Genomic DNA, 24,532 nt, shown 5'->3' on the forward strand with positions numbered 1-24,532 from the left:
TAAACCACGGTTCTAGGTAAAGTTAGGTGTGTGTTGCTAGTGGGATCCTTGTGAGGGGCCCCTCATTTCCCCAGTTGCTGGAAGTGTTGGTGGCTGAGAGATCTCAGCTCAATACCTCCCTGGGATGCCCCTCGCCACTGTCACACTGCCACCCTGGGAAGCCCCAATGGGGAGGGGCTGGTGGATGTCTGGTAAGTGGAGAGGGAACACTTGGCCTTAATTCAGAATAATTCTGAAGGGCCTGAGTCACCAGTACGATTGACTAAGGCCTGCATTGTGACTGCGTGACAGAACCACATGTAACTGCACGATCTTGCTTCTGTCATCCCTCACGGGACCGAGCACAGTCCCTATCAAACAGTTGCCCAGAAATCTCAGTGTCAGAATCTGTTTCCAGGGAACAGACTTAAGATGATGAGTTTTCAAAGTACCCTTTATACCTAAGGGCCTCTGGCTACGGCAGCAACCTACAGGTAACTAATTGGCTCAAACTGATATATTTGCATTTTGGGAAAAACATTTTCTGGAAGCTTTTTCAGAGCTCCTAGAGAGAAGAGGTTCTCAGATATGTTTACCTTTTTTAGAGTATAAAAACAATTTCAATCTATAATAAATATTCGAATACAATCTCACTGTAAAAGAGATGAACAGTATACAAAAATAAACAGTGAAAGTTGAAAGACACTTTCCATCTGGGTCCTTGCTCCAATCCAGCTCTTTTCCTCAGAACGAGTCACTACTTTGATGTATCTTTCTAGATAGATTTTTTGCTATGCATTTGCACACATATAAATGTATACAAACATACTTCTTTTTTTAACATAAATGAGATCAAATTGTTTAAGGCATTTGCCTTTTAAAGTCTTGAAGCTTGAAGAGCTTTCCTTATTGCTAAATCTAGATCCACTTAATGCTTTTTAATGGCTGCATAATATTCCCCAACATGGGTATCCCATTTAGCCGCTCCCTGGGGTGGAGACTTTTAGTGCTCACCCCATCCAGTGTTTTTCTCCTCTGAATGTGTGAATGGATTATACTTGCTCCTCGTTACAGTTACCTGGAGCCACATGACTAACTCTGGTGGAGAGTGGAAGTGCCCTGTGTCACTGCTGGGCTGAAGTATTTAATTGCAGCTGTGCACCCACCAGCACTCGATCCCCTGTGACAATGGAGAAGGCCTCCTGTTGAGATGATGGAGCCACAAGAGCAAGGCAGCCTGGACTGCTGCATCTCAGCATGAAGGGGAGTGGCCCCAGGCACTGCCTGGATGCAGAGCAAACCTTGCAGTGAGGAAGAACTTACCCTTGGCTACGTTAACCCACTAATTTTTTTTTTAACCACAGCATAAGCTAGTGTCGTCTGACTAATGTACTCCCCTATTGGACATTTAGGTTGCCCCTAATTTTTCACTATTAAATAAAATGCTGCAATGAATATCCTTGCTATCCATCTCTGAGTACGAGGTGGGTATTTCTATAGAATAGGTGCCCAGAAGAGAAACTGCGGGTGTCTTAGTCTGTTTGGGTATGCTATAACAAAGATATCATAACCTGAGTGGTTGATAACAAGAAACATTTATTTCTCATAGTTCTGGAGGCTAAAAGTCCAAGATCATGGTACCAGCAGATCTGGTCTCTGGTAAGGACTCACTGCCTCATAAAAATCTTTTTGTAATAACCTCACGTGCTGGAAGGGGCTATCTAGCTCTCTGGGGTCTCTTATTAAAAGGGTACTAATCCCATTGATGAGGATTTTGCCCTTATGACCTAATTACCTCCTAAAGGTCCCATCACCTGATATGATCACCTTGGGGGTGAAGTTTCAACATATCAATTTTGGAGACAGAAACATCAGCCCATAGCAGATAGCCAAATGGTATTCACATTTAATTTTGAGAAAAACATCAAACCGTCTTCCGTGGTCTTTACCAATTTACATATACATCAACAGCATCTCCCCAATCAATGGACATTGTCTTTTCTTTTTCCTAATTTTACAGAGAAAAATGGTATTCTGCTATTGTTTTAATTTGTGGTTCCCTGATTACTGGAGGTTTAACAATGTTTCATATTCTCATTAGCCATTAGCATTCCTTCAGGATCTCGTCTATCCATATTTTTCCATTTACTTTCTAAGTTAAAAGATTTTTTAAAGATCTCTAGAATAGAATATCTTCAAGAAGGTCTTTGTAATTGAATTCTTTGTAATCAAAGATACCTCCCCCTCTTTTTTTCTTTTTTAAAGTGAATCAGTTATACATATACATATATCCACTTTATTTTTGTTTTTTTAGATTCTTTGCCCATGTAGGTCATTACAGAGTCTTGAGTAGAGTTCCCTGTACTGTACAGCAGGTTATTATTAGTTACCTGTTTTATATATAGTGGTATGTACATGTCAGTCCCAATCTCCCAATTTATCCCTCCCCCTTGTCTCTTGGTAACCATAAGTTTATTTTCCACATCCGTGACTGTATTGACTACTCATTCCGCCATTTCACTTGCGTTATTGGGAATAAAAAATTCCAGTGTCCATCATGGAACTCCTTGCTGTATGAATTAGTCAGTCTTTCCTTGCAGAACCATTTCAACAGCTCTGGGAATGTTAGAGGGCAAAGCATATTGGGCCCATTAGCCATAATCCTTAAGCCTCAATCTTCTCAAAAGTAAATTGGGGATAATAATATGACTTCATAGGATTGTTGGGAGGCTTGAATATAAAGCACGTAAATAGTTATATCTGCCTCAGAGTAAGTGATGGATAAGTGTTGGCTGTTATCATTCTATTCAGAGCTATGCCCTGTTCCTTATTTATCAACAACCTGGGCGTCTGAGCAGCCATATCTGAGAAGGCAGAACCATAAACCACAGCCATCTGCCTTTGTTTTGAATATTTCAAAAACCGATGAAGCCTGAAAAATAAATGAGGCATTAATCCTTGCGTGTGAGTCATGGACCACCATTCGTTTTGTCTCACGCCCACCGTAGAGCACACGCCTCTGCTCTCAGGTGTTACCTGAGATCCACAGAGATCTCAGCAATTCGAAGCTTTGAAGCCCATCCCACTGCCCTCATCCACCTGCCCACCCTCAGTCTTCTCCTTGCTTCTCATTTATTTTAAACACTGAATTCTCTTCTGTCTTTTATTTAGGCTGGCTCACCAGTTCTACTCTGCAAAGAAGCACAGATTCACAAAACTAACCTTTTTGCTAAGTCCTCATGGGTAGAAATAGAAAAAAATCCCCCTTGTGCTCAGGCTATCAGGAAGGGATGAATGGGCAGCTGGTGGGCAGGGCTCAGGAAACTTGGGTTTTATTACTGGCTCTCTCGCAGACTCAGACGGAGCGTAATTCCTCTGGGTCTCAGTTCTCTCCTCTAGAAACGAGGCAAGCAGGGTTGACAAAGGATACCCGCTCCCTCTCAGCCTCACCAGGCTGTTGGGAGAATGAATGAGATTATGTCTCACAGGCTACTGAAGTTTGCCGGAGAAGGACACTTTCTAAATACGGGGCATGATTTTGTGTCACTCACGGGAAGAGGGAGGCTGAAGTTACCCGGGGCTGTCCCCGTCCCTGTCATTGCAGGGAAGCTTTAATAATGGAGGCAGATCTCGCTGGTCAGAAGGGCCAGGTCGTGGGTGCGGGTTCTGTTTGAGGACATGTGCCAGCTTTAATAACCGCCCGGGGGCAGGGAGCAAAGCAGAAGCTAGAAATCCTTCCCTCAGCTTTAAGGATGCCCTCCTCCCTTCGCGCCCCTCCCCCCACACCCCGGAGGTGGGACTCCTGAACAGGCTCGCTGGCAGGCACTCAGCGAATGCTCGTGCAATTGAATGGAAGTGAACAGTGACAAAATGATCTTCCTCAGGAGAGCACTGGCCATGCTTTTGGCTGTGTCGCATGTCTGCTGACATCTGGAGTGATTATGGACTAAGGGGTGTCCCCTAATGTATTGGGCAGTGAGTGTGAGGTGTGGCGGTGTGTGTCCCTCCTTGGCCCCATGCTGTCCCTCCCGGGTGAAGCTGTGGAAGGAGAGGGGACTGTGGGCCCGGTGGTCTGGCATTTCTGGGAGACAGAGTTGTGAAGAGTTGAAGGTGGATAGGTGGGTGGCATCATTAGAATAATCTGTTTTACATAAGGAAGGAGTTGGTGGGAAGAGGGGCCCAAGGCCAGTAGTCAGAAGAGAGATGAAAATAGGATCCCTGGGGTAGAGAACCCAGGAAGATACACGCACTGCCTGCCTGCTCACAGCCTCTTCACCCTTTTTTCCCCTGAAAACTGGAACCATCTGACCTTCACCGGCAGACCCAGCTTTACTCTAGAACTCCCACATCGAAACCCTCATGTCTTTGAAATTAAATAGAATTGGATTTAGATCCCAACTCTGTTTCTTGAATAAATATTTACATTCTCTAAGCCTCTATCCTCATCTGTCAAATTGGAGCAGTAATATCCACCCTCCAGCGTTGCAAGGTGTATGATGGCTATCACGAGTGAGATTCCACAAATAAGGATTAACAGCAGTGGCGGGAGGATAGTAGCTGGATTTTTTGAGATCTGGTCTTATATACAAGATCACGGTGTTATCTGAGGTGTCCGAGGACCTACCTGCCTTGGCACCCTGCCTGGTACTCCACAAAGACAGCAGTTCCATCTCCCATCCATCCTCCCTGCAGCCACCTCTGTTGAGCCCCATTTCTCTGTTTACTGAGCATCAGCTGTCTGTCATTCATCCTCTAAAGAAATACAGGTGGTAGCTTACATTCCAGTGGGAGGAGACAGAAAATAAATAAAATAAACACATAAAATACGTAGTATGTTAGATGGTAATAAGGTCTTTAAAGGTGGGGGAGGGGTGGAATAACACGAGGAATGCAGGGTGGGGTTGTAGATTTAGAGAAAATGTCCAGGAAAGGGAAGACCTCATGGACAAAGGGGCATTTGAATAACGACTCTAACCTGAGAGTAACTCCTCTGATGCTACCTGCCTGCTCTAGGACTACCTACTGTCTGGGGCCACACATCTGGACATGCCCTTCACTCTGCAGGAGAGCCTGGCCTTAAAGCCAGTATAAGACCAGGCGCCACATCAGAAAGGATCGTTTTGTTTGACAGGCCTTGGGCAGGAGGGGGAATGGAAGGGTAGAGGCACCCTGGTTCAAAGACCTGGACAACCGTGGAGACTGAAAGTAGAGCGAGGGCAGGGGCCACTCAGTAACCAGGATCAGTGCTTTAGACCCTCACTTCTCAAAGTGTGGTTGGACCAGCAATGGCAGCATTACAGCTTGTTAGAAATGCTGAATTTCAGGCTCCAGCTCAGATCTACTGAAATAGACTGTATTTTGACAAGATCTTCAGGCGATCCATATGCACGTGAAAGTTCATCTTTGCCAAATAGAGTGTCGTGTGTGTCTACCTGCTTGGTATAGAGTTTATATGTTGAGATTCCCTTGCTGCACTTCAGAAGAGTTGAACAGCTGATGGTGTAATGGTGGTATTTGGGGCGAGAGAAGAAACCACTAGGGAAGGATAGAGCAGCTCCACAATCTTCAGAGAACAAAGTTCTTTCTAGAGTTGTTCTGCATTTCCTTCTCTGGATTGCTTCCTCTGGGTAAGATGACTATCTCGGCTTTCAAGCCAGGTCCACACTCCAGGCACTGAGATGGTAGAATGAGATGAGAGGGGGGCACAGTCCACTCCTTTTTTTAAGGGCATGACTTTGGCTCACATCCCATTGGTGGTGATCTAGTCACATGGCCACACATAGCTGCAAAGAAGGCTGGGAAATGTAGTCCTTAGCTGGATGACTAGATTCCCAACTTCTATTACTTCTAAACCACAGAAGAAAGGAAGAATGGATTGTGTGATAACAAGCCATCTCTGTCACACCAAGGAAAGGAATCACTGGGGCAAGACATAGGCTAAAGAGTAGGCTAGAACAAGGACTGAAATATAGGTACTCAGGTAACTGGCATCAAGTTCCCATCAATCAGGGCTCTGTGAATGTCAACCAGAAGAGAGCTCCTACACCAGTTCTGAGTGCCTAAGAAGCTCTCGCCCAAACTATACTGTAGTATCACTGGCAAAGTTATATTGGGTGATGGCTAGCATACCTTCTGCATGATTCATGCCCTTGCCATACCAGTTGTTAAATATATATATATATATATATATATATATTTTTTTTTTTTTTTTTTTTTTGCGGTACGCGGGCCTCTCACTGTTGTGGCCTCTCCCGTTGCGGAGCACAGGCTCCGGACGCACAGGCCCAGCGGCCATGGCTCACGGGCCCAGCCGCTCTGCGGCATGTGGGATCTTCCCGGACCGGGGCATGAACCCGTGTCCCCTGCATCAGCAGGCAGACTCTCAACCACTGCGCCACCAGGGAAGCCCCCCAAGTTGTTAAATATTTTAATATCACCTCTACTCTCATCTCTTGAGGTTCTGCAAGGCTGAAATTGGATTTTTGTCTCACTCTCACTACTTAACTCTCCTGAGACATTGAAGAGATGCAGTAGGTCAAAAATGATAATCCCTAGTATGCTTCGGGGCACTTTTTTCTTCTCCCCACATAGAATTTTGCTTTAACTTTTCATTTAACTTACAGGTCCAAAGATACAATTGTCACAGCCTATTTCCTCCCTTCCCTCCTCCAAGCTCCTGCTTTTTGCTCATTTGCTTTTAGAGAACTGCAGTATCTGAAGAGGGAGGAGCTGTATGGGTTGGGGGAGAAAACGATTGTCTGGCAGTCTCAAAAACCAGCATCCAAGTAAAAGGGAGATGGCTCTGGCATTTCTGGTGAGGATAGGATTTTTGTTTCTGAATTGAGTGTAACCGGGAGCTAAGGGAGAGGTAGGGATCGTTCGTATGTGTTTTCCACAACGTGGCTGCTACATTTAGCCACATGGCTCAGTGGCCTGGTCTTGCAGACTATGACGTGAATGTGCCCCCTGTGGTTGTACGAGATGCAGACCCTGTTCCACAGTGGATCTTTCTCTGCGTCAAGGTGTGGTCTGCTATTGTGTTTTTCAGTCCAGTTCCCTTGGCCTTGTAGATGAGGATTTTTGTGTAGATTCTTACAATAGATTAAATTCCAATTCTGATTTTGGGGGTTGTAAGATTTCAACTTTTCCTGCCTCTTTGTGTATATTTTACTTGAGTTTAGGAAAGACTGTGCCGTCTTACCAAGAAATGTATCCCTCCCCCTCCCCCCTCCCCCCCTCAAAAAAAATCAGATTGGATGAAGCCATGGTTTTCATTACTTTTATATGGGAAGGAGATCAGGGCCATCATGTAAGGTTATATAGGTCACGCACTGCACAAAGTGTATCTGTGTGCCCTGTTTCTGGGGGCAATAATGTTAAAGATAACACTACTCTGCTAATGAAGGGTTTGTGACAGTCATTGCCATCATAAAATTTTCTGGGTGAGGGACTGAAGTTTGTCTTTGTTTTAAAGAGATATATCTTTTGTTGTGGTAAAATATACCTAATAATTTTTTATCACTAACCAATTTTAAGCATACAATTCAGTGGTATTTCATACACTCATAATGTTATCTAACCTTTGCCACTATCTACGCCCAAAACTTTTTCATCATCTCCAATATAAACTCTGTATCCACTAAACAGTAACTGCCCATCATCACCTTCCCCACTAGCTCCTGGTAACCTCTATTCTACTTTCTGTCTCTATGATTTTGTCTATTCTAGGTACCTTGTATAAGTGGAATCATGCAGTATTCGTCCTTCTGTATCTGGCTTATTTCACTAAGCATAGTGGCCCACCCATATTGTAGCATATATTAAAATTTCATTCCTTTTCATGGTTGACTAGTATTCCATTGTGTGCATATACAATTCACACGTTTGTTTATCCACTCATCTGTTGATAGACACTTGGGTTGTTTCCACCTTTTGGCTATTATGAATAAAGCTGCTATGGACATGCGGGTACAAATATCTGTTTGAGTGTCTGCTTTCAATTCTCTTGTATACATTCCTAGGAGTAAAATTGCTAATCATATGGTAATTCTCCATGTAACTTTTTGAGGAGTCTCCAAACTGGTTCCCACAGCAGGTGCACCATTTTACTTTCCCCACCAGCAATGCACAAAGGTTCCCACTTCTCCACATGCTCACCAACATTTTTTTATTATTATTATAGCCAATCTAGTAGATGTGAAGAAGTACCTCGTGGTAGGACTGAAGTTTTGATTAGACTGTTGTCAAAATCTTAGGACCAGTGCAACTATTTTTAACAGGCTGGGGAAATCCTCATGGCTTCAGGCTCCTGGGTAAAGCACAGGCTTAAGAGATAGAATGTCTACAAGCAAGTTTTAAAATGTCTGGTGAGGGGCATGATTTTGCCTGCATAGGGGATGCTGGGGACATAGTATCCTGAGCTACCTATCCTAGATGCATTTTATGGGCTACACACAGTAGCAACCTAAGAACCCTGCTGCTCAATTTCAGAATTGTGTGCCACCACCAGGGTTAAAAAAAAAGAGATTTCCTTATCTGGGGTCTCCAAGTACATATCAGGGAAGGATTGTGCAGATTATAAGAGATTACAAGACCTAAGATGCTAAAATAAGAACAAAAAAGCATGTAATTATTCAAGTGTGTTAGTTGGGATATAGGTTTGGCTGCTCTAAAAAAGGCCCAAACAACAGACACCAGGAATTGGCCTGCGAATCATTTGAACAAACATGCCCTTGAACTGCAGCTCTGAGAAGGAGATTCAGTATCCAGGTGAATAGGGAATGGAACCAATGACCGTCCTCATACCTGGTCCTTTTGGAAAACACAGTCTGGAGAGGGGTCCCCACATTTGAAGATGAAACCTAAAAAAAGTAGGGCACATAGGCCTATAAAAATAATACTGAAGAAAAAAATAAAAGATTATCCTAAAGGCTCAGAGGGATAGCAGATCTTCGAAAATGATTTATGAGAATCAGAGGAATATTTTAAAAACTCATTGAGGATCTTCAATGGGATGCAAAGAAACTCTACAAAACAAGAGCAGAAATGCATGTGAAAAAAACAGACTAAGATAAAAAGTGACAACTGAAATACTAAATAGGCACAACTTATGGAAAATAATGATAAAGCAACTTTTTTTTTTTTTGGTTTCTTACTGTCATTTTCCCTCGTTTTATTTTTTAGCATGAAAAATTTGAAGCATATATAAAAGTAGATAGAACAATGTTATGAACTCCCATGTTCCCATCACCCAGCTTTAACAATTTCCAGCTCACAACCAGTTCATCTAAACCTTCACCCTCCTACCCTCCATGGCAGTTCTTTTAGACTCTATCTCTCCTGCATCCTCCTATTCTAGAAAATGTATCAGGATTCGGCCCACTTCTCATCAAATTCTCTACCGCCACCCCAGTCCAAACCAGCCTCACCTGTTGCCTAGATAATCTTTGTTTCCAACTAATCTTTGTTTCCATTTTTGTTTTCAACTTTTTTATTATAAAATAAAAGACAGGCACAGAAAACACATATACACAAAACAAATATAGAGATTAGGAATTATTATAAGGCAGACACCCTTGTAACCACCACTTAGAATAAGAAATTGAACTTTGTCAGTGACCCCATCTGTGCTCCATCCACCCGCAAGCCCTTGTCTCCCTCAGGATTAGTTTGCCAGGGCTGCCACAGAATGAGTGGCTTAAACAACACAAATGTATCCCCTCACAGTTCTGGAGGCTAGAAGTCCAAGACCAAGGTGTTGGCAAAGTTGGTTCCCTCTAAGGCCTCTCTTCCTGGCTTGCAGACGGCTGCCTTCTTGCTGTGCCCTCACATGATCTTTCCCCTGTGCATGTGGGTGTCTGTGCCCGAATCTCCTCTTCTTATAAGGACACATAGGATTAGGGTCCACCCTAAAGACCTTATTTAACCTTAATTACCTCTTTAAAGGCTCTTTTTCCAAATGCAGTCACATTCTGAGGTACAGGGTGTTAGGACTTCAACATATGCATTTGGTGGGGGAGGAAGAGGGCACAATTCAGCCCATAATACCCTCCAGATGTAATCACTCTCTTGATTTTTATAATAATCACTTCCTGATGTTTCTTATGGTCTCATCAACCAAGACAGCAGAGTTCAGCCTTCCCGATTTTTTAAAACTTGAATTGTCACTAAGTCTTTTTTAATCTATAAGCTTCCTCTCTACTATTTTCTTTTCCTTATAATTTACCTGATAAAGAACCTGGGCTGTGTGGCCTGCTGAGTGTCCCAGAGTGTGGATTGTGTTGATTGTATACTCATGGTGCAGCTCAGCATCTTCTTCTCTCCTCTAAGCTTCCTAAAAACTGGCAGCTGGATCCGGAGACTCGAACAGACTTGGGTTTGACCCCTTTAGTAAGGCTATAAAAAGTGGTGTGACAGAGCAGCTTTCTTGAAGTACAATATACATACAGCAGATTTCAACCATTTAAAGTACACAGTTCAATGAGTGTTGGCCAATGTATATACAGTACACAACATCACATGTGGATATCCAGCACCACAGTATATATGGTACCCCAAGTATATAAATATATACAGCTCCATGATCAAGTTATAGAATATTCCTATCACCAAAAAGACTCTCCTTAGGCCTCTTTGCGATCAATAACCACTTTCCTCAGTCTTGGCCCCTAAAAATCACTGATCTGTTTTATTTCACTAGTGTTTTCCTCTTGTAGAATTTCATATAAATACCATCATAATTGTAGTCTTTTCTGTCTGGCTTCTTTCACTTAGCAGAATGTGTTAAGATTCAGCCATGTTATTGTGTGTATCAGTAGTTTATTGATTTTTATTGCTGAGCTGTATTTTGTTGTATGGGTATATCAATTTATTTTCTATTCATCTGATGATTGACATTTAGATTGCTAACAGTTTGAGCTATTAGGAATAAAGCTACTATAATAATTTGCATACAAATCTCTCTCTGACATGTGTTTTCATTTTCTCTTGAGTAAATACCTGGAAGAGGAACTACTGGGTCATTTGGTAGGTATATATTTTATTTTATAAGAAAAGGCCAATTTACTTCATAAAGTGGTTGTACATTCTGAGCAGCATGGCTGAGAGTTCCCACTGCTTGCCATCCTTGCTAACATTCAGTATTTTTAATTTTAGTTATTATTGTGGATATGTAATGCTATCACGTTATGATTTTAAGTCTCATGACTCTAATTATTAATGATGTTGAGCATTTTTATGTGTTTATTTGTTTTTCATATACACATATATGTGTATGTGTCTAAATCTTCTTTAGTGATGTGTCCAAGTTTTCATCCATCTAAAGCATTTTTATTTATTTATTTTTAATTGTGGTATAGTTGATTTACAATATCATATAAGTTTCAGGTATACAACACAGTGATTCACAATTTTTAAAGGTTATACTCCATTTATAGTTATTTTCCATTTTAGTTGTCTTATTGAGTTATAAGAGTTCTTTATATATTTTAGATACTAGTCCTTTATCAGATATATATTTTACAAACAATTTCCCTCAGTCTAGGGCTCACATTTCCATTTTATTAAAGTATCTTTGGAATAGCAAATGTTTATAACTGATCAATTTTTTTCTTTTATGTTTTGTATTTTTCATCTCCCATATAAGAATTCTTTGCCTAACCTAATGTAATGATGATTTTCTAGTTCTGTCATTCCATCTATATTTATTAGCAGGGATGCTTCTATAAAAAAGAACTTTTCCTCTTCAGCTGTTTGCTTACCTTAAATTATAGTTTACATAGGAAAGATAGTACAAATGCTTGAGTCTTTCATTCCATCAGTCTCCAGAATATTCACTCTGCTTTCAGATCAATGTATTTTGTACAATCACAAACTTCTATAACAAACACAAGGCAAAAAATCTGTGAGGAACTACAGCAAAATGCTAAAGTTGCTTTCTTTTGATACTGGAAATTTTGAGAGAGGTTTTTCTTTTTCCCTACTTCCTGCAAAGACACATGCCAAGCTGTTAACTATAGTTATATGTGGCTGGTGCAACTGTACATTTTTTGCTTTTCTTCCTATTTTTCTGTGTTTTCTAAATTTCTACATTATTTAATCATATTATTAACAAAATGGGAAAAATATTCTTATTTCATATACAGTATTCATCTGTCTGTCTATCTGTCAATCATGTCCTTGGAACTTCCTGTCCTCAAGTTTCTGTATTCATAATAGGAAATCTATATTGTTGGCATGAAGTATTTCCTCTGACTGGTTTCACTGTCACAAAAAGTCATATTGGTAAATTGTGGGGTTTTGCCATTTTAAGGCAAAACTGTAATGTTCAGTGTACACACAGAGTAGAGGTACCAGGAAAGAAACTCTTTTGTCTGGACTCATCCAGGACTCGAGCTCCAGTATCACTGGATGGACAGAGTGAGTGTCGAAGCCAGTTGCAGCCTGTATGAGCCTGCTAGGGCTGCCATAACAGAGTACCACAGACTGGGGAACTGAAAAAATAGAAATTTATTTTCTCACTTTGTTGGAAGCTAGAAGTCCATGATCAAGTTGTTGGCAGGTTGGTTTCTTCTGAGTCTTCTCTCCTAGGTGTGTAGCTGGCTGTCTTCTACCTGTATCTTCACATTGCCTTCCCTCTGTACCCGGCTGTGTCCAAATCTCTTCTTCTTATAAGGACACCAGAACTATTGGATTAGGGTCCACCTAATGACCTCACTTAACCCTCTTTAAAGACCCTATCTCCAAATTCAGTCACATTCTGAGGTACTGGGGAGTTAGGACTTCAACATATGAATTTGGGGGGCATGGAACACGATTCAGCCCATAACATTGCTCATCGCCTATTGTGGTCCCTTTTTTTTTCCCTTGGGGAAATGATGGTTCTCTAGTAGAAAGCAGCTCTTTACTACTGAAGCACCTCTGCCCAACTCACCTAAGCTCCCTCAGAAAGTGTTTAAGTAAAATGGATTCAAAAGTTCCAAGCCCATGTTTCCAGATCATAGCTAGTTTCCATGCTGGAGAGCGGATGAGAATATCTCCATCTATGCTGTTATGATCACTGCCTGCCAGCCTGCTGGTCCTGCTGAAATCCCCCATAATTCCCTGCAGCCATAACCCCAGAGTCAGCTCTGCCTCTTTGCAGGGTCCCGATTCTATGGCTTTCTTGCAGATATACTTTCAATGTAAGACCTCACTCAGGTCTTCGTTCTCAGAAGAATATTAATGCTGCTTTCCAATCATCCTTACCTTTTTTAACCCTCCCGTTTTCTCTCTGTGGTAAGGCCTGCAGAGGCTAAAGAGGTAGATGTTCAGTTCACAATGAGTTGCTCACGTGGTTACTTTTAAATTCCACTTTTGAATGATAGAAGAGTTCCACTGTCACCCCAGGCTGAGTGTTATCAGTGTTAATTTGCATACAAGAAAACCTGAAGCAATTGTGAAAGAAAATAGGCAAATGAGAACAGGTTTGTTTACAGCAATGGCAGGCATGTCTCACATTTACTTTTCCAGAAAAGGCCAGAATGCAGTTTTTGCTTCTGTGTGTAGGTGGTAATCTATGCACAGCTCTTTACATTGCAATCAGGCTGAAGGTTATACATTTGGGGAGCCTTCTTTAAGAAAGAGAATGCAAAAATATATTACTTTTGCAAACTTTACAAAAACATGTGAGCTTATGCATAAATTGCTAGCCTGTGTCCCACCCTCACCCCATACTCACAGACTCTTGGGGCCTTGGAAGAGGCCTGTGCAAACCAGAGACCCCAAAACTTACCCCAAAGCTTATGTTTTATTAACTTCCTAGTAAATATACTTTTAATTATAATGACCCACTTAGACATTCACTTGTTTGTTGTTTTTCTCTCTCAGCCACGGCTGGAACCACAGTACTGTGTTCATCACATGTACGTCACGTTCTTAGCACAGTGCTTGTTTATATCAGACAGTCAACAAATATTTGTGAAATGAAATTGATTACTGGAAGGTAAGAAGGAAGGATGAATGAATATGGTGATGGACTCAAATGCAATCATGCTCATACAGCATGGAGAGAGCTGAGCAAGGTCAAGGTGGTTAACAGATATCCTTGGGCATTCCATTCCAAGGGAGCACAGGTCATCTTGCCCGGGGATTGGCTCCTCCCCAACCTCACTCCAAGGGCCTTCCATGACAACTGAGACCTTTCCTCTACCAAGAGTGTTATTGGAGATGGCCTCCAGTGCTCTGCAAGTCCTTGGCCCAAGGCCTGCAGCTATGGGGTTTTCAACTAGGTCAGGGGTTGGGTGACTTTTAGAGTAAACTTCAAGGCTTATTCTTTCCTGTAGACTTGCCTGCAGAAGACATGCTAACCAGTGACCTTTTCCTGAGGACACTCTTAGAGTTGTCACTGGGAGAAGGCCTACAGAATTGTGGCTAAAAACCTACCTCCGCTGTGAGCTTAAAATACCTCCTGACATTCCCTCGACAGAAGGCTCCCAGACAGGAGCAATCTGTAAGAGCAGTCATCTCTCAGCAGTGACCTCTGGATAAATTCACGATGAGAACACAACATCCCTTTTTAAAAGCAGGGTCATCTGCAGACCCCATCTAGAGAACAGGGTGATATCTTTGTATGCACCACACAGCTTTTGGTTCTTTGTGGGAGCTCCCAATACATTGCTGAAATGCTAATAATACATTTTCATTTCTTTGTTTCTGCCTCAGGCCACTTTGCTTTGATGCTTTCAGGATTTGAGCATGTGAGCTAGGGTTAAGACCTTAATTATGACATGATATTAGGCATATTTAGAAAAACCAGAGTTGTAAGAGGAAGGAATGTAATAACAGGGATTTAGAGATTAAACCAATTTAGGAGAGAGAATACAAACAAAAGTAATAGAAATCAAACTTGACATGGATCTTGATGGAATACTGCAGTGCAAAAATACAAGAATACAGGAAAGGGCTCATCCATGTCCTAACAGGGTCTGACTGGAATAACCCAGAGGTTAGAGCTGGGCTTTTGCAGTCTCAGTCCCTGAATTTGAACCCCACCTCTGGCTCTTACTAGTTGTGTGCTCTTGGGCTTATCTGAGTCTATTTTCCACATCTGCAAAAAGGGACTAATAAGAGTACCCACCTCCTAGGGTAGGTGAGGTTTCAATGCGATAATGTGTATACATTGCTTAACAGCTTTTGACCCTCAGCACTCTGCAAAGGGTAGGGACTAACCGTCACTGGGAGATGACAACACACTTAGAATCATGGGTCAAGTCTACCAGTGAAAAAGCAATAGGCTTTGAATAGAAGGGTTCTGAATCTGACTTCAATGCATGCTTCGGGCAGAGGGAGAAATGGGAATGCAAAGAGTTAGATGTGTGTTTTAGATGCAGAAAAAAAAGCATTAGGTAACTGGTGAATCCAGAAGACAGCATAGAAACCAGATTTGGGATGGTTAGTAATGAGGAAAAAGAAAAAGGAAGGAAGGAAGGAAGGAGGGGAGGGGAGGAAGGGAAGGAAGGAAGGAAGGAAGGGAGGGAGGGAGGGAGGGAGGGAGGGAAGGGAAGGGAAGGAGAGGAGTAAACTTGGAAAATATCTCTTTATAACAGCATGATGAGGCAAGGGTCACCCACTGGCAAGGAGCATAATAGTGATTAATAGGAAGGTTCTGGGTGGAAGAAGATGTGTGCCCAGGAAGAGCCTGGTCCAGCCCTCCAAGGTTCTGTGGACACTGGTTTGTCTGTTGATTAGCTGGGAATACTCCTTCCCACTCAGCGACCTGCAAGGAGACACACATGCATCCATGTCCCCCAAAGATAGGTCTGCCAAACTTGGTTTGGCAGATTTTGAAACAGCCCTGTAACCTAGCTCCAGCTCTTCACAGCCACTTTCAGTGATCCTGTCTGCACAGGGACTCAGAGGGAAACACACCTAGCTGTGCCCTCAGAGGTAGGCCTGCTGATCTTGACATGGCCCCATACTGGCTCTAGCTCCTCACAGCCTTGCTCTGGCAGCAGTCTTGTCTGCCTGGAGACTCAGAGGGAGTCATGCCTCTCTGTGCTCCTGGTCCAACTGAGGAGCTTGAAACAGCCCTGTAACTTGGCTCCTGCCCCTCTTAGCCATGGCCCAGGAGTGGTCTTGCCTACTTGGCAGGGGGTGCGTCTGTCTGTGCCTCTGGAAGCAGGCCTGAAGACCTCTACTCCAGCTGTGGATCATGAAGCATCCCCATGATTCTGTTCCAGCCCCTCTCAGCTGTAGTCCAGGGCTGATTCTACCTGCCCAGCAACCTGCCCAGTGACTTTTCTGGTGTTCTTCAGGGGACCCAACAAGAGCCATACCCACTTGTACAGCTGGTAAGAGGCCTAGTCTCTACGGACTTGAAGATGACTTTTGTCCCAGTGCCAGCCCTCCTGGCCAAGGTCCTAGAAGCCATCCCATCCATCCAGATGCCAGACAGAATCCACACCTGCCTGAGCTCCTGGTAACAGATCCACACTCACTACAGATCTCACACTACAGATCTCACTGTAGTGAGATTCAGACCTCACTACAGACCTGGCAGCAAGCATGGGACTTAGCTTCAACCCTGCTCGACTGCAAGCCCAAAGGCAATCCCTCAGGCTGGAGATCCAACGATAGAAGGTCTTTACCTGCGAAACCAGTCTATAAAGACTAGAAGAGGTGTTTGCTCCTTCAAAGGCACAGACACCAATGCAAGGTTACATGAATTATAGAGAATCTGGCAAACCTGATACTACCAAAGGAACTAATAAAGCTATAGTAATCAACCCCAAAGGAATAGAGATCTACGAATCACTTGACAAAGAATTCAAAATAATCATATTAAAGAAGCTCAATGAGATTAAAGAGAACATGGATAGATAACTAAACAAAATCAGGAAAACAATGCATGAACAAAATGAGAAGTTTAATAAAGAAATAAAAACTGTAAAACAGAATGAAATAGAAATCTTGGAGCTGAAGACAGAACTGAAAAATTCAATAGAGAACTTCAAAAGCAGACTCAATCATGCAGAAGAAAGAATCAGCAAACTCAAAAACAGGTCATTTGAAATTAATCAGCTAGAGGAACACAATAGTCTGAATGTATACCTCTCAAATTCATATGTTGAATCTTAATGCCCAATGTAATAGTATTATGAGGTGGGGCTTTTGGAAGTGATTAGGTCATGAGGGTGGAGCCCTCTTGAACAGGATTAAAGCTCTTATAAAAGAGATCTCAACCTACTCCTTAGCACCTTCTATCATGTGAAGACACAGTGAGAAGTCTGAAACCCAGAAGATAGCCCTCATTCAATCGTGCTGGAACCCTGATCTCAGACTTTCTGCCTCCAGAACTGTGAGAAATAAATTTCTGTTGTTACTAAGCCACCCTGCCTGTGGTATTTTGTTATAGCAGCCCTAACAGACTAAGAAAGGAGCAACAAAAGGAACGAAAAAAAAATGGATAAAGCATTCAAAACCTATAGGACACCATCAAGCAAACAAACATAGACATTATGTGAGTTGAGAAGGAGAAGAGACAGAAAAGGGAGCAGAAAGTTTATTTAAAGGAATAATAGATGAAAACTTCCCAGCTCTTACGAGGTATATAATCATCCAGATACAAAAAGCTCAAAGGACCCCAAGTAAGAGCAACCTAAAGAAGATTACCCTAATACAATATAATCAAACTGTCAAAAGTCAAAGACAAAGAGAGAATTTTGAAAGCAGCAAAAGAAAGAGACTTGTTCTTAATAAGGGAACTCCCATGAAGTTATTAGCATATTTCTCAGCAGAAATCTTGCAGATCAGGAGGGAGTGGTATGATATATTCAAAGTGCTTAAAGAAAAAATATCTGACAACAAAGAATATTATATGCAGCAAAGCTGTCCTTCAAAGATTGAAGAATAGATAAAGACATTCCCAAAATAGAAGCTGAGGAAGTCCATCACCACTAGACCTTCCTTAAAAGAAATGCTAATGGGGGTTCTCCAAGTTGAAATGAAAGACTGCTAAGCAAACATATGAAAACATTAAAGTATAAAAATCACCAGTAGCAGTAAATATAAAGTCAAATTTAGAATACTCTAAAATTGTAATGGTGGCATATAAATCACTTCTAAGTCTAATATAAAAGTTAAAAGACAAGTGTATTAAAAATAATTATAGCTACAATAATGCGTTAATAGGTACACAATATAAAAAGATGTAAAATGTGCCATCAATAGCATAAAATGTGGCAGGGAGAGAATTAAAAGTATACAGTTTTTGTATGAGATTGCATTTAAGTTGTTGTCAGCTTAAAATGACTACATAACTTATGTAAACCTTATAGTAACCACAAGGCAAAAACCTATGGAAGATACAAAAAAGATATAGAGAAAGGAATCAAAACATAGCACTACAAAAAATCACAAAAAGATAGCAAAGAGAAAGAAAGGAGTAAAGGAACTACAAAACAATCAGAAAACAATTAGCAAAATGATCATAGTAAGACCTTACCTATCAATAATTACTTTAAATGTAAATGGATCAAATTCTGTAATCAAGAGACAAAGAGAGGCTAAATGGATTTAAAAAAAAAAGACATTGATCCAAGAAATTGAAGACAAAAATAAATAAGAAGAGATTCTGTGTTCATGATTGTAAGAATTAATATTGTTAAAATGTCCATACTACCCAAAACAAGATACAGATTCAATGTAATACCTATAAAAATTCCAATGACCTTTTCCACTGAAATAGGAAAAATACTTAAAATTCCTAAGGATCTACAAAAGACCCCAAATAGCCAAGCAATCTTGAGAAAGAAGAAAAAACTGGAGGCATCACATTTCCTGATTTTAAAATATATTACAAAGCCATAGAAATCAAACACTATGGTACTGAAATAACAACAGACACATAGATCAATGGAACAGAATAGAGAGCCTAGAAAAAAGTCACACATATATCATCAATGAATCTTCAACAAAGGCACCAAGAATATGCAATGGGAAAAGGATAGTCTCTTTAATAAATGTATTAGGAAAACTGGATATCCACGTGTAAAAGAATGAAATTGGACCCTTACCTTACCTCACTTACAAAACTTAACTGAAAATTGATTAAAGACTTGAATATAAGACTTGAAATCATAAAACTCTTGGAAGAAAACAGAGGAGAAAGCTCCTTGACACTGGTCTTAGCAAGGATTATTTTGAATATGACATTAAAAGCAGAAGCAACAAAAGCAAAAATGAGCTAGTGAGACTACATCAAACTAAAAAGTTTCTGTACTGCAAAGAAAACGATCTACAGAGTGAAAAAGCAACAAAACAAATGGGAGAAAGTATTTGCAAATCATATACATGATAAGGAGTTAATATCCAAAATATATCAGGAACTCATACAACTCAATAGCCATAAAAACAACCTCACTAAAAAATGGGCAAAGGATCTAAATATACATTTTTCCAAAGAAGACATACAAATGGCCAACAGGTATACGAAAAGGTGCTCAACATCACTAATCATCAGGGAAATGCAAATCGAAACCACAATGAGATATCACTTCAACCTGTTAGGTTAGCTTTTATCAAAAAGGCAAGAGATGAATGTTTACCAGGGAGGTGGAGAAAAGGGAATATTTGTACACTATTAATGGGAATGTAAACTGGTAGAACCATTATGGAAAATAGTACGGAGTTTCCTCAAAAAATTAAAAATAGACATACCATATCATCCAGCAATTCCACTTCTGGGTATATATTCAAAACAATGAAAACAGTATATGAAAGAGATATCTGTGTTCCCATGTTCATTGCAGTAATATTCATAATAGCCAAGATATGGAAACAATCTGTGTCCATCAATGGATGAATGGATAAAAAAAATGTATATACATACAATGGAGTATCATTCAGCCATAAAAAAGATGGAAATCCTGGCTTTTGCCACAACATGGGCGAACCTGAGGACATTATGCTAAGTGAATAAGCCAGGTGCATAAAGACAAATACTTTACAATCTCATCTATATGTGGAATCTAAAAAAGCTTTGCTCAGAACCAGGGAGTAGAGCAATAGTTGCCAGAGGCTGGGGGGTTGGAGAAATGGAGAGATACTGGTAAAAGAATACAAACTTCCAGTTATAAGATGAATAAGTTCTGGGGATCTAATGTATAACATGATGACTATGGTTAATAATACAGTAATGTATACTTAAAGCTGGCTAAGAGAGTAGATATTAAGTGCTATCACTACACACACACACACACGCAGACACAAACACACACAAATGGGGACAAAAATTTTTTTCTTTACTAATGTTCATTTAAAAAAAAAAAAGAAAAAAATTTGAAAAAAGTAATTCCCACTCCTTTTTTTACTACATTGGTTTGTTTGGTTTTATTCATAGTGGTAATCATGATAAAATCTAAAATGTTCTTGTTTCTTTGTGTGTTTGCTTTTGACTGCCCGCCCCCGCATGCAACTATAATCTTCATGGAGCATGGCACGTGACTACCTGGTTCACTGCTGTATTCTCATAGCTGAAACAATACCTGGCACACAGTAGGCTCTCAAAACATATATGATAGATGCATGAGTAAATGAATGAGTGAATAAATGAATGAATGATTTAACAGGACTTAACCATTTATATGAGCCATCTAGGCCAGAAGTCACATCTCCTGATGTACTTTTTTGATACACAAGTTTCTTCCCTGTTAAAATGGGAATAGGTCTCACAAACTACCGTGTGAATTTTGTTGAGCAAAACACAGGCAGACTGGGGATGGTGGTGAGTTTTGAATGATCAGTCAAAGTAAAGAAGCAATAACCAGCCTGGCAAATATCTCCAGGAGCAGAGGCTTGGGATTAGTGTTTTGGGAAGAAATGGCCAGCTATGAATCCGAGCATCTAGGGATGGGGCATTTGACGCAGCACGGGAGGCGCCTGGTGTGATTCGTGGTGCGTATGTGTGTATAGATGAAAAGATTCAGTAGATCCGAAGTAGGTAGAATCTATCCTCATGGTGAATGCCAATAGGGAGGGGAAGCTGCTCCCCATGTTATCATCAAGAGGAGTGTCTGTGTATGGTATTAAATGTGTCCTTTACACACCATCCACTAATCGGTGTTTCATCTGGTCCAGACTCTGCTTTCCTTCTGGGCTCCAATTTCATTATGCAGAAGTTGCTAAGCAGAGCCATAACACTTGACCTTTGCACTTACAATAGTAAGGCTTACTTTATGAGCCTAGGTTCAATCTGGAAACAGCAAAGAATCATTGTAAACACAAATACCATATGGCCTGTTTTCTTGGAATGAAGCAGATGAATAAGTGAATGCAAGTGGGGCTTCAGGTCTTTCAGAGAGCAAAGCAAAGACTTATTGATGGGAACCACCTGTTCAGAGAGAAGCAGGGAGAGAAAGATGTAGTGTGGCTGACTGGCCCCTGACCTCTGCCCTCGACTCTGCCACCATCTCATTCTAGTTACAAGGCCAGAAACCTGGGGTCAAGCACCTTACTGTGTGGCCAGAGATTCCACCAAAGGCAGAAAACACTGGCTGTGGGTACAGGGCCATTTAATTCAGTCAAAGCGTGACTCATTTCCAAGACAATATTTTTGTTTTGATTTTTCAATCAAAATTATCTTTGGCCTTTTTGTATGTTTAAGTATCAGGAGAGCAGGAAGTTGTATGCCAGCAGTCTTCTGAAAGTCCAGACTTACTCATTACAAGCTGATTTTCTGACAACAGTTTTAAACCTTGGCTGTATATGTCACATTTTCCCAAAAGGACCCAAAAGGAAGAAATATATGCAGTTGGACTGAATATATTATTTGAGACAGGATGACTTGGATTTAAATTTAAGATCTGTAATTACATTGCATTGAAACAAGAAGAAAGGTATTTTCTTCCACGGATTGTGGTTATTTTAATATTACTAAGAAAAGACAAATATTTAGTTGCCCATTTCTCCTTTTCTTTTGATTTTGGTGAAGTGAGCCGCCCTCAAAGTGAGATGAACACTAGGAATTAGAATCTAAAGTGACGGCAGCAAAGGTCAAAGTGAAAAGATATTGTCGAGTTGAGGATAACACAGACCAGCACGTTATAGTCATCATTGTTTTCTCTGTGGCCTTACACAACAACTTCCCCATCTCAAATGAAAAAAGATTCAATTCACTTAAGAGCAAATTGATGGAAAATAGTATAGCTCTATTGATTTATTCAATATTAAGCACATTGGAAAGAAATCACTGTAATCTGGAAATTGTAACAGTGCAAAGAAACAGAATGGAAGTTAGGGTGCAATTTGGAAGGAAGATGTGGTAATCATGTAAACAGAGGCCCAAGTGGAATATTGAGGAAGAAAACGCAGGGTGATTTTTTTTTTTTTTTTTTTTTTTTGCGGTTCGCAGGCCTCTCACTGTTGTGGCCTCTCTCATTGCAGAGCACAGGCTCCAGACGCGCAGGCTCAGTAGCCATGGCTCACGGGCCCAGCCACTCCGCGGCATGTGGGATCTTCCCGGACCGGGGCACGAACCCGTGTCCCCTGCACTGGCAGGCGGACTCTCAACCACTGCGCCACCAGGGAAGCCCCACAGGGTGATTTTGAAGTGATGTTTGAGTGCACTCACCCAGCGCTTCAGCAAGTAAAATGCCCAGCTCATTGCACTTACTACCCAAGCAATCTGCACTGCAAGAGAGGTGAAGGGCAAGCAGAGCACTGGGACTGCTCACAAAATGTTCTAGATTGGAGAAGGTTTGGCTGCTTTGGCCGGTGGATTTGCTTTGCATCACAAAGAAACGCCAAGGACAGGAAGCAGACAGTCTTCGATGGACAGAGATACATCAGATTTGGGGACAGGACATTCCCCAAGACCATTTCTCAAGCCCCTCCTACGGTCAAACACTTTCCGCACATCCAATGTTTACAATAACCTTGCAGGATAGATATTCTTGTTCCGATTTTGCATATAAGATCACACAGTTAGCAAGTGGCACAGGTAGGATTCAAACCCAGGTCTCTGGCTCCAGAGCTCATACCCTTCCCAGGAGATCTGACCTGCACTCTGGGGGCCTGATCCAGAAGCAAGGTGCTCCCAGCTCACCGCCCTTAACATTTAATTGGTGTGATGTTCCTTGCAGGAGAAGTAGTTGCCGGACATGTGTAAAATGTGGCATAAATATTATATAATTTCCTAAACGAAATCCTGGATTCAATTCAGACTTACTGTCTAAGCAATCAGTAGGTGAGGAATCTGGCTACTGAAAGAAAAGAAAACCAAGAAAAGGAAGAAATTATATTGAGGTTGAGACATTCACAGCAACTCATACTAAACAGGTGCTTGCTAATAATAACTTTGTTCCTGTGAGTTATGAAAGTATAGGTTCTGAAAATATAAGATAAAACTTATCCATTTAGAAGTACTGAACCTTAAGAATCACAAAAGAACCATTGTCATGAAGCCAGAGAGTCTACTATTAATACTTAAGAGTCTTAAGTCTTTCTTTTGTGTTGGGCTTTGCTGTAAGCTTCATAAGGAATCAAGGGGTGGGAGGCCAGAGCTGGGAGGGAGAAATGGTCCCTGATTGAGAATAGAATTTAAAAAAAAAAGCTTCATGTATATTTAATTTCATGGAATCTAAGATGATATCAAGTGTGAGATTCAATATTATTTTGCATACCACAAAGAAAGAAAAATTGCTGACAAGTATAATCAGGAGACACCATGCATTATAAGATATTCTGATTTCAAAATGTTAAAATGCAAAAAAGTGTGTCTTAGAGTCAAGTAAATATCGTACATAGCAGAGAGAGAGAACTCAATGTTCTCCTTCAAGGCCAAGAGTCAGAACAAGTTTTTTTTTTAAATTTTAATTTATTTTTATTGAAGTATAATAGTTGATTTACAATATTGTGTTAGTTTCAGGTGTACAGCAAAGTGATTCAGATATATATGTATATATATTCTTTTTCAGATTCTTTTCCGTTATAGATTACCACAAGGTATTGAATACGTTCCCTGTGCTGTACAGTAGGTCCTTGTTTATCTATTTTATATATAGTAGTGTGTATCTGTTAATCCTAAATTCCCAATTTATCCCAACAAATATTTAGAGCACAGTATCTGAATTCAAACTTAGTCAAGCTCTAATTTTTACGTGTCAACACCAGATTCGTTTGGACAAAATTCTTAAGTATTAGAAAAATATGGACCCTATTTTTCCCATGAAAATATTTTCAACTGTTTGGCAAGACAGGAAGATGTTTCAAACACAAGTTTGTTCAAAGTTTGTATTTGTGAGTTCCTATAAGATTTTGTAAGGAAAATTAAAGCCAGTTTGTAGGTTTTCTTGATCTAGTTTCTCTCTTTCTTTTCCTTCATAGTCAACTCATAATTTAAAAGAAAAATTCTCCATCCATTAAAAAAAAACTGTTTTTACCACTTCAGAAAACGTCTTTCTATAGGTCATTCTTGTTCACCACCATCATTCTAATCTTTCATCATAGAGCTGAGAGTCTGAAAATGTCAACATTATATGTCAAGAACTTCAAAGGCATAGATTTCTACAGTTTGACA

This window comes from Grampus griseus (genome assembly GCF_964374135.1).
Source record: "Grampus griseus genome assembly, chromosome: 4".
Taxonomy (NCBI): Eukaryota; Metazoa; Chordata; class Mammalia; order Artiodactyla; family Delphinidae; genus Grampus; species Grampus griseus.